Source organism: Macaca nemestrina, chromosome 11, assembly GCF_043159975.1.
Source record: "Macaca nemestrina isolate mMacNem1 chromosome 11, mMacNem.hap1, whole genome shotgun sequence".
Classification (NCBI taxonomy): domain Eukaryota; kingdom Metazoa; phylum Chordata; class Mammalia; order Primates; family Cercopithecidae; genus Macaca; species Macaca nemestrina.
In genome coordinates this window covers 82,410,300-82,424,707 of record NC_092135.1, presented here as the reverse complement: position 1 = coordinate 82,424,707, position 14,408 = coordinate 82,410,300, and the positions used below count along the sequence as shown (strand labels likewise).

The 14,408-nt window shown below is 34.7% G+C and overlaps 1 long non-coding RNA gene and 1 other non-coding gene across 4 annotated transcripts in view; one reads left to right on the top strand and one right to left on the bottom strand.

Moving 5' to 3' along the window:
• Window positions 1-2,482: 2,482 nt before the first annotated feature.
• The window catches only part of LOC105468268 (uncharacterized), a 194,115-nt gene continuing 182,189 nt past the window's right edge, over window positions 2,483-14,408 (bottom strand). For 2 of the 3 annotated variants that reach the window (XR_011609911.1, XR_979420.2), the window contains 2 exons: window positions 3,303-3,459; window positions 2,483-2,657 (listed from right to left, as the gene is read on the bottom strand). This is a non-coding gene — a long non-coding RNA (uncharacterized lncRNA). The remainder of the gene's footprint in view (window positions 2,658-3,302; window positions 3,460-14,408) is intronic. The other variant, XR_011609912.1, reaches the window with a different exon arrangement.
• On the top strand, window positions 9,067-9,173 carry LOC112424355 (U6 spliceosomal RNA). Its single transcript, XR_003015103.1, has one exon. It is a non-coding gene; the product is annotated as a U6 spliceosomal RNA (small nuclear RNA).

The following is a 14,408-nucleotide window of genomic DNA, read 5'->3' as shown; positions in this document are numbered from 1 at the left end:
CACTATTAGTGGGAAAAAGGTATTTTTACAATATAATAATCTTCGTAGGTTTGCATGTCACCCTCAGTAGTGATAGTATATTACATTATTAAACATATACATTAACAACTAGGACTGCAAGCATCTATGTACATATAATTGTTGTTTAATTGGTTACTTTTCCAGGTTCAGGACTTGCCAAATATTAACGAGTAGAAGCCAGGCTTATATTTATAAAGCTAAAATGGTTCACAGATATATAGGTGCAGCTCCTCTTGTCAGGACAAATTTAAAGTGTCCACTATAGAATATACTATATATATTTCACTATAATAATATTGTATGTAATGCTATACTATATATGGTATATATACACATATATATACACATACACACACAAATACAATCTCCGTAGACATTATTATATTTAACACTATTCCTGATAAATAGGGTAAATCATCTTGAAGACCATTTCAAATAGGTGGTCAACAAGTTAAACAGAAAAAGAAATGAAATAAAAAACAGTTGTAAGGCAATAGGTTCAAAAGAGCATACTATTTTATAATCAGTCACAAAACATATTTTAAAAATCAATATGATCTGTGGTGACTCAGCTAAAATTCACTGAAAGCAACTGAAAAGGAATAAAATTAGTTAAAACTGAAGAAATAAAAAGACTGCATTTTAGGAAAGACTACGTGTTCTAAGTTTATGTGCCTATGTCTAGTTAAAATGGGTAATAATGAGGTTAAGATATTTTTTTAAAAATTTCGATCTCACATGAAATCATTCAATCTGATTATATGAATTGAAATCATATATGAAAGTATGATTATATGAATTACAGTAAAATGGTTATAATCTCATAAAACTATAGGGTTTGTACAGACAATGAATTTATTTTCCTGTGAAAATAATTTATTTATTTAAAAAACAACTTTGCTAGACATTTTCCAAAAGGAAGAAGGAAATTTAATCTCTGGCATGTGGCTCTGGGTAGAACCAACAGCTTCTAGTACTGAGCTCAGAAGTAGGAGCCATGCGGAAAGGGAGTGGTGGGTATGTTCTATACTTAGACTTTGCCTAGAGGCATTCTTAGTCTCAGGTGCAAAGATTTTCTCTTCAGTTTGTCTAGCTCTCCCCGAGTTCTATGAATTGGACTACATGCATTCCCTCTTGATGTAGTTCCCATTTTCTGAATTGCTCTTTCTACTGTCTATCCTCTTCCTATTTAATCCCTTATATTTGTCTGTCTTCCTAACTAGATAATGCCATTGATTTTAAGGTTATATATATATTTTTATTACATGCATGACTTGCTGGAAGAGTGCTTTTTTCCAATTCAGAAGTAAACTCCTTGAGACCAGGTACTATGTTGGCTTTGTTCTCAATTGTATCCTTCACGGATAACATATAGAAGTTTGCTAGCATGTAAGACATTTAGTTAATATTTGTTGAAAGGATAAATGAAACCACTCTAGTGGTTGGGGCTTTACAGTAACTTACTGAAGGCTCAAGATTTACAAGGCAGGTGGAGAAACAGATACCCAGGAAGGAATAGAGATAATTGATTTTCCATCATTCCATCTTCAGCTTGAGAATCCACCTAAATTGCAAGAGAATCTCAGTTGCAACAGAATGGTGTATGAATTCAGTCTAATTAAATGTTTTGTAAGACAAAAGTCATCAGAAAAGCATTTGATATGTGGTTAAAAATCAAAGGCTCATGGCTAATTGTTCAAAGGCTTAGGGAATCTGAGGAAGCTAAATATTGCCATTCTAAGTATGCTTTCTCTAGATATGTCGTAGTTTCATTTAAAATGTAAAAAGGAAATCAGTAACTGATACACAGTAGTGATTCCTTGAAGAAAATCAATTAAAAATAAATTTGTTAAAGTAAATCTTAGACTAAATGTATTAAATTCTAACAGGCTTAAATACACTGGTAGCATTTTGATAAATAACTGACTTCCCATTTTCCCTCTTCAGATGACAAAAATCCTTAAACATACACACTTTTTGATAGAGAAATTTGATCCATAGTGATATCTATGGTGAATATTAAAGCTAATGAATAGAAAGGTTATATGAACTCCCAGGCTTGACTCTAACTTAACTGAACACAATTTCTGAGTCAAAACAAGAAAATTAAGAAAATAAAATAATGTGAGTTCTTTTATTTAAAATAAAAGAGCATGCGGTTGTTGAGAGATAAAAAGCCAAAATAGGAAAGCATTCATAATTGCAGAAATATTCTAATCATATTCCTATTAACTTAAAAAGGTACGCATCTGAGATTACTGTTTATAAAATAAATACTGTTCCATGTAAATAATACCAATCCCATAACTTGAGTTGCTCTCATTGGACACAATTTGAATGTGATTTTACAAAAGTGAGGACAAAATTTATTTTTTGAAGGTTTAGAACTGTTTTTACAAATATTTCCATGAAAGGCATACCTAATAAGGAAATGCAGACAGTTGGGATTTGCACTCTTTATTACCCTCTTCACACAGGTGCATTTTCTCACGGCAGTGACTCAGGTCAAATAATATTGCAAAATATTATACAAAAAGAAGACTCACTTGATATAATTTTTCTCATTCATTTAGAAAGCATTGACAGGTGCTCACCAAGGTCCAGATGCTGATAATACAGAGACGAAAGAGCAAGACCTAAAGGCATGTGAAAGTATGATTATATGAATTACAGTAAAATGCTTATAATCTCATACAACTATAGGGTTTGTACAGACCATGAATTTATTTTCCTCTGAAAATAATGGTCACCAACGCTACTTTGTTTCAAATCCAATTCTCCTTTTTTAAGAAATCCCTTTCAATTAAGTAATGTACTAAAACATTAAAACAACATGGTCTTTGGATTTTCAATACACAGCACAGTAGAAAAGCTATGAAACTGTGTTGATACCGATGATATCTGTATTAGAGTGCAGTATATAGTTTATGCCTAGTATTCTTAGAAATCTCACCCTCCCTCTCTCTCTCCCGCCCACACTATATAATACTTATCGCTATATCTTCATCTCTGTCTATTTTCATTTCTATGTCTTTATTCTTTCCTTTAGTGAAAAGTAGGGAAAGCTGTGGGATAGGGTCTGTTCCACAAGAGGCCAGGTAAAAAGATACCTGGTTGGTCATAGCATATGAAAGCATGGGATTGCACATAGTCACAACAGTCCTTGAATCTGAATCAATCCATTAAAAATATACCCATATTTAAATTACAAGAATAATTCCCTCTGAAAGGAGGTCTTTATCACTTAGAGTTTTTAACCACCTAGTTTCCAGAAACACTACCATTGCTCCATCTGTCCCCTGTCAGGAAGTATGAGAGATAGGCTGTGGGAGACCTTTGGTTCTCATTGCTTGGGAACTGAGGAAGTAGGGTTTCATGAGTTAGAGATCAGCCACAAATCATCTTGCAGTCTGGCCCTTGTGTATTCTTTCATGGGTCCTGCGGGGAGGAAAAAACAATAATAAAAAATTAAAAAAAAAAAACAAAACAGAATAGTGAAAGCACAAGTCATCAGCACATTAGTGTTGGCAACTTCAGTGGTGCTATGCTTTATTTCATGTGTCTGCTTATCTGAGCTCATGGATGTGCCCAGATAATGGGTATTTGGGAGTATGTTTGTGAGGATATTTCTGGAAGAGATTAGCATTTGAATTGATAGATTAAGTAAAGATTGCCCTCACCAATATGAATGGGCATCATCCAATCTATTGAGAGCCCAGATAGAAGAAAAGACAGAGGAAGGTCAAATTTGCTTCTTTTGAGCTAGAACATCCATCTTCATCTGTCCTGACACAGGTGATCTTGGTTCTCAGGCCTTTGAACTGAATTATACTACTAGCTTTCCTGGTTCTCCAGCTTGCAGAGGGCAGACCATGGAACTTAGCTTCCATCATCACATGAGTCAATTCTTAGAATGAATCTCTTTTTCTCTGTACATACACACATACTTTTTAGAAAGCAAGGAATCCACTTTATTATTTAATATTTATTTTTAATGAACATATAATTGTACATATTTATGGGGTACACAGTGATATTTTGATATGTGTAGTGTATAGTGATCATATCAGGATAATTAGAACATACATCATCTTGAACATTTATCATTGATTTATGTTGGGAGCGTTGAATATCCTCCTTCCAGCTGTTTCAAACCATATATATTATTAACTATAGTCATCCTACAATGCTATAGAACACTAGAACTTATTCTTCCTATCTAGCTGTAATTTTGCATCCTTTAACAAATCTCTCCCTATGCCCCCAGTCCCCATCCTTCTCAACCTCTAGTATCTCCTGTTTTACTTCTTACTTCCATGAGATGAAAGTTTTTAGCTTCTGCATATAAATGAAAACACGCAGTGTTTAACTTTCTGTTCCTAGCTTATTTCACTTCACCTATTGCCCCCAGTTCCATCGATGTGGCTATGAATGACAGGATTTCCTTCTTTTTTATGGCTGAATGTATATATTCTGTATTTTCTTTATCTGTTTATCTGTTGTTGAATACTCGGGTTGCTTCCATATCTTGGTTATTGTGAATAGTGCCTTCTTCACTAAGTTTAATCATTTCTAGCTGTTGAATTAAAGTGAGAGACATGCAGCTCTTACTTTCATTTGAACAGGTAGAAGCCATTGTAGGGTTATTAGTTGGCCTAGTTTCAATATTGTTAAGTTTCAGTGAATAGGGTTGCATGAGGAGAGCGAGAAAGACAGGAAACGCTGCTAGGTGGAGCTATCAGAGCACACACATTCATCAATTAAGTTCACCTTCATATATGGATGCAGTTCATGGCACCACAATATAATTACAATAGGAACATCAAAGATCACTAATCACAGATCACCATAAGATATATAACAGTAATGAAAAACTTGAAATATTGAAATAATTACCAAAATGTTATACAGAGACATGAGGTGAGTACATGGGGTTGGAGGAATGGCACTGATAGACTTTTGATGCAGGGGTGCCACAATTCTTCAATTTGTAAAAAGCGCAATGTCTGTGAAGCACAAAAAAGCAAAGTGCAATAAAAGGAAGCATGCCTCTGTGTGTGTGTGTGTCCTATTGGTTCTCTTCCTCTGGATAACCCTGACTAATACAAATGGAGACAGGAGGTGGAGCCTTAGGCATGGACATAGGAGCCCTGGGTGTCAGGCATCAGACTCTCCCTCCACACACGCATTGACGAGCATGGACAACACAACTGCCACATTGGTCATGGCAGCTACAACGCATCCCCCCAGAAGGGGAGGAAAATGGAAGGAGTTCTAAAATTATAAAGAGGTCTACTTTAGGGAATGAATGTGAAGCAGTTCTGGGTACTCTAAAAATTTCTTAGAAATTATATGAAGAGGAAATAATGCAGTCATTTCCGTAAAATGAGAAGATGAGCCAGAAAAATAATGCTTTGAAAATTTTTTGAAAAAGTTTTCCTCAACATAGTCTTGACTGAAATGTATGGATAACACTTCATATTTACTTCAGCGGTACATCAAAAATCAGTGACTTAATATTTAATCTCAAAAACAAGAATAATTTTAGATAAGCAGTTTAGGATCTGTATTATTGCATGATGAGTAAACAGCTTTTACCCTGGTTTTTTTTTCCCTTTTACACATCAAACATTTCAACAAATCTGTTACCCTGAACACACAAAGGGCAAGGTTAGAAATATGGATTTAGTTTGTCCCAGAGCAAGGCAATGAGTTCCTAAGCAATGGAGGACTCCTTCTCATTAATGGAGAAGGGAATACAAGAGTGAAGTGAAATATGAGAGATAGCATTTGGTAAGGACACAAAATTCTTTTCTCATATGGCATTTTACTTTAAAGGATATACTGGTCTGGGATAGCCAAGACTGGCACTCCAGGGTCACTGATTGATAGGAGTCTGTGCCACACTAATTACATAATTTGAGTATCATATATAAATATAGCTAATACATGGAATATGTATAATTTTATAAAGATAATAAAGTTATGAATAATGATGATCAAGGGCTTTTAAAAATAATGACTTGAATAAATATGAAGAAATGGACAGTTACTGATAAGAACAAAATAAAGTAGCAGAAGTCAATAAAATTTCAAGGAAAATTGGTAAACTGGATAAAGAGCAAATGATAATAAAGAATGGAAATAATTCATACGCTCTGTTAGGAAGGCATCAGTAATGTTTGGTAATTAAAAACTGAAAAACTTTTTAACGTATTTACTCTTTTTAATGTATTTACTCTCAAAAATTCAATTATTTTTTAATGTGTTTACTCTCAGAGGTCATCTTAGACTTGTGCATTGTGTATTGGTTGTATCAGCCAAGATAACCTACAGTAGAGCAAACTCTAGATGGCACATGAACTTCTAAAAGCACTCAGTCAAGTAGGTCTGCCAATACACCTCTTATCGGCTTTACATTTTAAATTGTTTAGGCAGTCCACAGCTTTGAAACGCCTAAGAGTTTAATTACCAATATACATATGCTGAGTAAAAGCACTACAACTGTTAACTTTCACTGGCTTCTTCTTTTCTCATTGTGTGAACGTCTTTCCATCTTTCCCAACTTTCAACTAGAAATGACCACCCTTTTTTCTTTGAGTCCCCATATTCCTACTTCAATCACAATTTATATGGCATGTCTTGGATAAATTTAATTACATGATGGGCTCTATCAACAGTCTACACGCTATTTGGAGATAGAAAAATATATTATTCATTTTTGTGTCCTAAGATTCTAACACAGGAGTTAGGACATAATACTCATTGCGAATGAATGTTTATTGAAAACTAATAGGGTTACATTGCTCTTGATATGGCAGAAGAGATGCAGCAGAGCCTCCCCTCCTGGTTATTCATCAATATCCATTCTTCTTTTCTTTCATGGCAATAGGCCATGAAAGAGAAACCCTGAGCTGTTGCTAGGAATATATTTTCCACCATTCCTGATGGCTGGATTTGGCCACATGCAGTGCTCAGTACGATTTCTGTCTCTTTCACTTACAAGGGAACTGCTGCAACACTTGACATTCTCTGTCATCCTCATCATGCCAGCTGGAAACCTGACCTGCCTTTTACTCATCCTCAACCTAAGTAAATGATACCCTAGGTAATGGCAGAGCAACAAAAAGCCGGGAAACTGAGTCTCTGACGATCACTGGAACAGAGATGTGCACACTCCCCCACCCCAACCTGGAATCTTCATTCACATTCTTGGGATGAAGGAGAGAATAAATATCCTTGTTCTCTTAGCCAGGGTGTTTTGTGTCACTTTGTTACAATATATTCATATTTATTCTAATTACTAATATACACATTCTGAGTAAAAGCACCAAGCACAAAATACCTAAATATATTTCTAAGACATGTTTCAAGAAATTTTTAAATTAATACCTGAGCTGGCAAATTATGAGAACACATAAATAAACTGAAGACTAAAGCCAGCAGTTTCATTAGGGATATGTGTAGATCCCTAGCAGCCTAGCACTTTGATTTTTAGGAACCACATTTATGACATAGGAGACAGGACACACCAGGCAACAATTTAGATTATAAAAAGCCAATACCCTATGAAGAGTGAAGTAAAGAAAAATAAAAATGGTTCCAGAAAAGAAAGACATTTTTCCCGTCTTTTCTAGTCTAGATTCCAGATTTATGAAATAAAACCAGATGCCCCTCCCAAATGTTTAACTACACATTTGTATTTCATTGAGATTCTCATATGGGTAAGATCTGTTAAAGCTCAAACTGAAAGGTAATTTAATCAATTAATCTCAGGTTGATAATATATGCTCATGTACCTGGAAAAAGAAATACACATTTTGTTTGATGGAATCCACATTGAATGCAGGCTTCTAAAAATTCCTGTAGATAAACTGTCAACGACCCTGAGCTCAAAGAATCAGAACACATATGAGAAGAATCAGAGCAACACATATCACATATATTATATCAGCTCTAGAATATAAAATATCGATACATATTAAATTTTAAAATAACAACTGAAATTAGACAATGAGTGCATTGGGTAAACAGCAAGTTAGAGACATCTGAAGAATAAACTAAAACAGAATTGATGAGAATATTCAGAATGCAGACAAGATAAATGAAGAGATGGAATATGTGAAAAAGAGAATAAGACACATAAAGGACTGTGGAAAATGTGCAAATTACATTTAAATGAATTTCAGGAGGAAGTGGAGACATCAGGGAAGGAGTGATGTTTAAAAAATAGAAAAATGTTTCAGAATTGATGAAATAAATTAATCCTCAGATTTGAAAATAACTATCAAACATAATGAGTAAAAATAAAGCTGCATCCAGGTTGATCAAACTGAAACCGCAGTGCTCCAAACACAAAGTAAAACAAAAAATAAAAGTATATTTCATCTATTTAGAAATGATAGCTAATGTCTTTATATCACCAGTGTAAACCAGAAGATAGTAGGATAAATATCCTCAGAGTAGTAAGATTGTCAACTTAGAATTCTTTAGTCTGCTGCATTAACATTCAATAATAAGTATGAAATAAAGATATACTCAGATAAAGAGTAGGTTTTTACCCACAGATGTAAAGAATAACTTTGGGAAGAATGAAGGCTTCATACACAAGAAAAAATGGTGAACTCTAAGAATGGTAGGCCATGTGAAACAATATATAGATATAATGACTACATGAGGTAATTATAATATTGTCTAATTTGTGTTTTTAAAAAGACGGTTCTAATGTACTCCACAAATAATAATAATATAATAAGGAGAGGGCAACTGAATTTAAACCTTCAAAGATAATTTTCTGACTACAGCAAAAGATGAAAATATGGAAAAAGTTTAGTTATTGTTTTGTTAAATATGTGCATTAAAATTCACAGAGTAGCTATAAAGTATAGAAACAGTGTAAAACTTGCATAGAATGTTTTGGAAAATGGATTGATGAAAAATCAATCCGAAAGAAAGCAAGACATTTTAAAACAGTAAACACTGGGACAATGAGGATACAAAATAAAATGCTATACACATGTAATCAATTTTAAAAACTAAATGATCGTGCTCGCTTCGGCAGCACATATACTAAAATTGGAACGATACAGAGAAGATTAGCATGGCCCCTGCGCAAGGATGACACGCAAATTCGTGAAGCGTTCCATATTTTTAGACATTTCTCAAAAGAAGACATTCATACAGCCAACAGACACATGAAAAAATGCTCATCATCACTGGCCATCAGAGAAATGCAAATCAAAACCACAATGAGATACCATCTCACACCAGTTAGAATGGCAATCATTAAAAAGTCAGGAAACAACAGGTGCTGGAGAGGATGTGGAGAAATAGGAACACTTTTACACTGTTGGTGGGATTGTAACTAGTTCAACCATTATGGAAAACAGTATGGCGATTCCTCAAGGATCTAGAACTAGATGTACCATATGACCCAGCCATCCCATTACTGGGGATATACCCAAAGGATTATAAATCATGCTGCTATAAAGACACATGCACACGTATGTTTATTGCGGCACTATTCACAATAGCAAAGACTTGGAATCAACCCAAATGTCCATCAGTGACAGACTGGATTAAGAAAATGTGGCACATATACACCATGGAATACTATGCAGCCATCAAAAAGGATGAGTTTGTGTCCTTTGTAGGGACATGGATGCAGCTGGAAACCATCATTCTTAGCAAACTATCGCAAGAACAGAAAACCAAACACCGCATGATCTCACTCATAGGTGGGAACTGAACAATGAGATCACTTGGACTCGGGAAGGGGAACATCACACACCGGGGCCTATCATGGGGAGGGGGGAGGGGGGAGGGGTTGCATTGGGAGTTATACCTGATGTAAATGACGAGTTGATGGGTGCTGACGAGTTGATGGGTGCAGCACAGCAACATGGCACAAGTATACATATGTAACAAACCTGCACATTATGCACATGTACCCTAGAACTTAAAGTATAATAATAATAATAAATAAATAAATTTAAAAAAAAAAAAAAACTAAATGATCAAAAATGCCCTCCCGAGGCTCCAAGATGGCCGAATATGAACAGCTCTGGTCTACATGAGATAGACACAAGCTCCAGTCCCACCGTGATTGACACAGAAGAGGGGTGATTTCTTCATCTCCAACTGAGGTACCTGGTTCATCTCATTGGGACTGGTTTTGACAGTGGGTGCAGCCCACTGTCAATTTTGGGGGATGCCAAAATTGTGGAATTTTGGGGGATGCCACCTTTCTTAGAAACTGATTATTCTCTTCATATTGACTATCATGTTCCCTGTCTTGAAAAGTTAAGCTGAAATCTTATACATGAAAAACAACATTAACAGCAACAAAGCAAACCTGAAATTATAACTTTGAATATCTATAAGAGAAGGAAACGTTAAGAATATACAGAAACATAAATCCTTCTTGGAAAACACTGCTTTTGACAATTCAAGGGAGGAATTATCTTGCAAAATAAAATTTTAAAGTGACATTTTAAAGGAGTTCTCCTGATAGAACTTTGCTTCTGTTTTATAGCTGGTTAATTGTAGCTTCGGTGGACAGTTTGGCATTTAGAATTGAAGGTAAGTTAGCTCATGAAATCAATTACATCCACAGCCATGTTTTTAATGTACAATTTTACTCTGGTAAGTGTGCTATCAAAAACATGTGGGCCTCCGTGTCTATTATACACAGTTACTGCTAAGAATGCAGGGACTCAATGAGATGTTTTCTCTTTCACACACTGGAAATATATATAATGCAGTACTAATACCCTTTGTTTGCACCACAATTTTCAAACTTAACTATCGTGACAGAAAATAAGCTACTAAATTGACATATTATGTGTTTAATTTTGTATTGAGTGTTTAAAACATGGTTACATTGAAAAAATTGACAATTTTGAAGATTTTTAGATAAAACAATTTATCAGAAATGCTTATATATGTTTATTTTTCTGTGAATAATACTGGGAACTAACCTTATTCTTTTGCTTCTGTTCCATACTCAACAAAGATTTATTAGATTACCTTAAAATGACAGAAATAAAATTATATACTACATATCTACATACTACCCACGGTAATATCTACTTACTTACCCATGGTACAGGTATCTTGTGGGAGTTTGCTTTAGTTTGAATAGTATATTAATACAAAAATAAAAGTCATAATTTACTTGTTAATTCAAATATGTGAAGAATTGGAGGAAAGAAGATAAAAAAATTGAAACCATTATTGCATTGATATGAACCTAAATACTTCTTTCCTTTGACATTTACTCATTAAGCATTTAATGTATCAGTTGCTATGAAAATTACAGCAATTGATAATACATAGCCCTTGGCCTTAATATACTTTCTAATGTGAGCCAGAGAAGAAAATGAAAATAAATAAATGTATAAAATAAGCGCAAGGAACTATATCAACGTTGTTTGAAGTAGTAAACCTAATGTGGTAAGACCTGTGGTTATCTGATTTCAGCTGAGTGAAAATCAGGGCTGTACAAAACTGTTGAAGACTATAAATTCAAGTACAACATCTTACGCAATTATCCATGTACATTAAAGCACCATTATAATACTCCTACTGGTTTGTTTAAAATAAGCATTTATGATTATATTTTGGTGAATATATTTGAACAGATTTGGAAAATATGACGTGTACAAATACATACAATTTTAATTGCAACATCATAAGTATTTAACAGTACACTGTCTTTATTAGAGGCCTTGCTCTGATGCCTAGAGGCCTTTTTACCATTACTATACACAGTTTTGTGTCTAAAACTCTCTCTTGTTATTAAATTTTGAAAATTTCTTATCTCCCCATGCAGTGTAGTATTTTTACACATGCCTTATGTGCTAGAGTGAAGAAAGCATCTGGTAAAGTATAAGTACATAGCTTCCTTCACATGCACATGCATGTGTTTATATATGGGGGGATATATACATGGGCACATGCATACATACATGACATTATATATGTGTTCTATATATCCATAAATACATATTTAAAAAACTTTTACCAGAATCTAGGCTTTCCTATACATAACATCATGTCACCTTCAAACACAGACCATTTGACCTCCTCTCTTCCCATTTGGATGTCCTTTATTTCTTTCTCTTGCCTAATTGTTCTGGCTAGGACTTCATTGCTGTGTTGAATAAGAGTAGCGAGAGTGGGCACCCTTGTCTTGCCTCAGTTCTTAGAGGAAAAGCTTTCAGTTTTTCCCCATTCAGTATGATACGAGTTGTGGGTTTGTCATATATGGCCTTTATTGTGTTGAAGTACTTTCCATTCATACCTAATTTATTGAGAGTTTTTATCATAAAGGGATGTTGAATTTTATCAAACGCTTTTTCTGCATCTACTAAGATTATCATATTACATTTTGTCCTTAATTTTCTTGAAGTGATGTATCACGTTTATTAATTTGTCCATGTTGAACCATTCTTGCATTCTTGAGTTAAATCCCACTTGATCATGATGTGTTATTTTTGATGTATTGTTTTATTCAGCTTACTGGTATTTTGTTAAGGATATTTGCATCTACGTTCATCAGGGATATTGGCCTGTAGTTTCATTTTTATGTTAGTTCCTTCTCTGGTTTTGGTATCAAGGCTGGCTAGCCTTGTAGATAAGTTAGGAAGAGCTCCCTCTGCTTCAAATTTTTTGAATAATTTGAGAAGAATTGGTATTAAGAACTTTTAAACGATTCATTAGAATCCAGCAGTAAAGCTATCCAGTCCAGGAATTTTCCTTTCTTTTCTTTTATTCTTCACCTTTTACTTTAAGTTCAGGGGTACTGTACAGAATGTGTAGGTTTGCTACATAGGCAAATGTGTGCCATGGTGGTTTGCTGCACAGATCATCCCATTATCCATGTATTAAGCCCAGCATCCATTAGCTATTCTTCCTTATGCTCTCACTCCCCCAGCACCCAACAGACCCCAGAGGGTGTTGTTCCCCCCGTGTGTCCACATGTTCTCTTTATTCAGCTCCCACTTATAAGTGAGAATATGAGGTGTTTGGTTTTCTGTTCCTGTGTTAGTTTTCTGAGGATAATGGCATCCAACTCCATCCATGTTCCTGCAAAGGACATGTTCTCATTACTTTTTATGGCTGCATAGTGTTTCACAGTGTTTATGTACCACATTTTCTTTATCTAGTCTATCATTGATGAGCATTTGGGTTGGTTCCATGTCTTGCTATTGTGAAGAGTGCTGCAGGGAACATACATGTGCTTGTTTCTTTATAATGGAATAATCTTTATACCTTTGGGTATATACCCAGTAATGGGGTTGCTGGGTCAAATAATTTTGGTCTTAGATCTTTAGGAATCATCACTCTCTTCCACAATGGTTGAACTAATTTACACTCCCACCAACAGTGTAAAAGTGTTCCTTTTTCTTCATAACCTTGCCAGCATGTGTTGTTTCTGGACGTTTTAATAACTGTCATTCTGACTGGCATGAGATGGTATCTCATTGTGGGTTTGATTTGCATTTCTCTAAAGATCAGTGATGTTGAGCTTTTTTTTTCATATGTTTGTTGGCTGCATGAATGTTTTCTTTTTGATAAGTGTCTGTTTATGGCCTTTGTCATCGGGTTGTTTTTTTCTTGTGCATTTGTTTAATTTCCTTGTAGACTCTGGATATTAGACCTTTGTCAGATGGATAGATTGCAAAAATTCTCTCCCACTTGGTAGGTTGTCTGTTCACTCTTCACTCTGGTGATAGTTCATTTTGCTGTGCACAAGCTCTTTAGTTTAATTAGATCCCATTTCTCAAATTTTTCTTTTGTTGCAATTGCTTTTGATGTTTTCCTCATGAAATCTTTGCCCAGGCCTATGTCCTGAAACGTATTGCCTAGATTTTTTTTCTAGGGTATTTATAGTTTCAGGTTTTACATTTAAGTCTTTAATCCACCCTGAGTTAGTTTTTGTATATGGTATAAGAACCAGTTTAAATTTTCTGCATATGGTTAGTGAGTTGTCCCAGCACCATTTATTAAATGGGAAATCCTTTCCCTATTGCTCGTTTTTGTCAGGTTTGTTGCAGATCAGATGGCTGTAGATGTGCAGTCTTATTTCTGAGTTCTCTATTATGTTCCATTGGTCTATGTGTCTGTTTTTGTACTAGTACCATGCTGTTTTGGTTACTGTAGCTTTGTGGTATAGTTTGAACTCATGTAGTGTAATGCCTCTAGCTTTGTTCTTTTTACTTAGGTTTGTCTTGGCTATTTGGGCTGTTTTTTTGTTTCATATGAATTTATTTATTTTTCTAATTCTGTGAAGAATGTCAATGGTAGTTTAATGGGAATAGCATTGACTCTGTAAATTACTTTGAGCAGTATGGCCATTTTCATGATATTGATTCTTCCTGTCC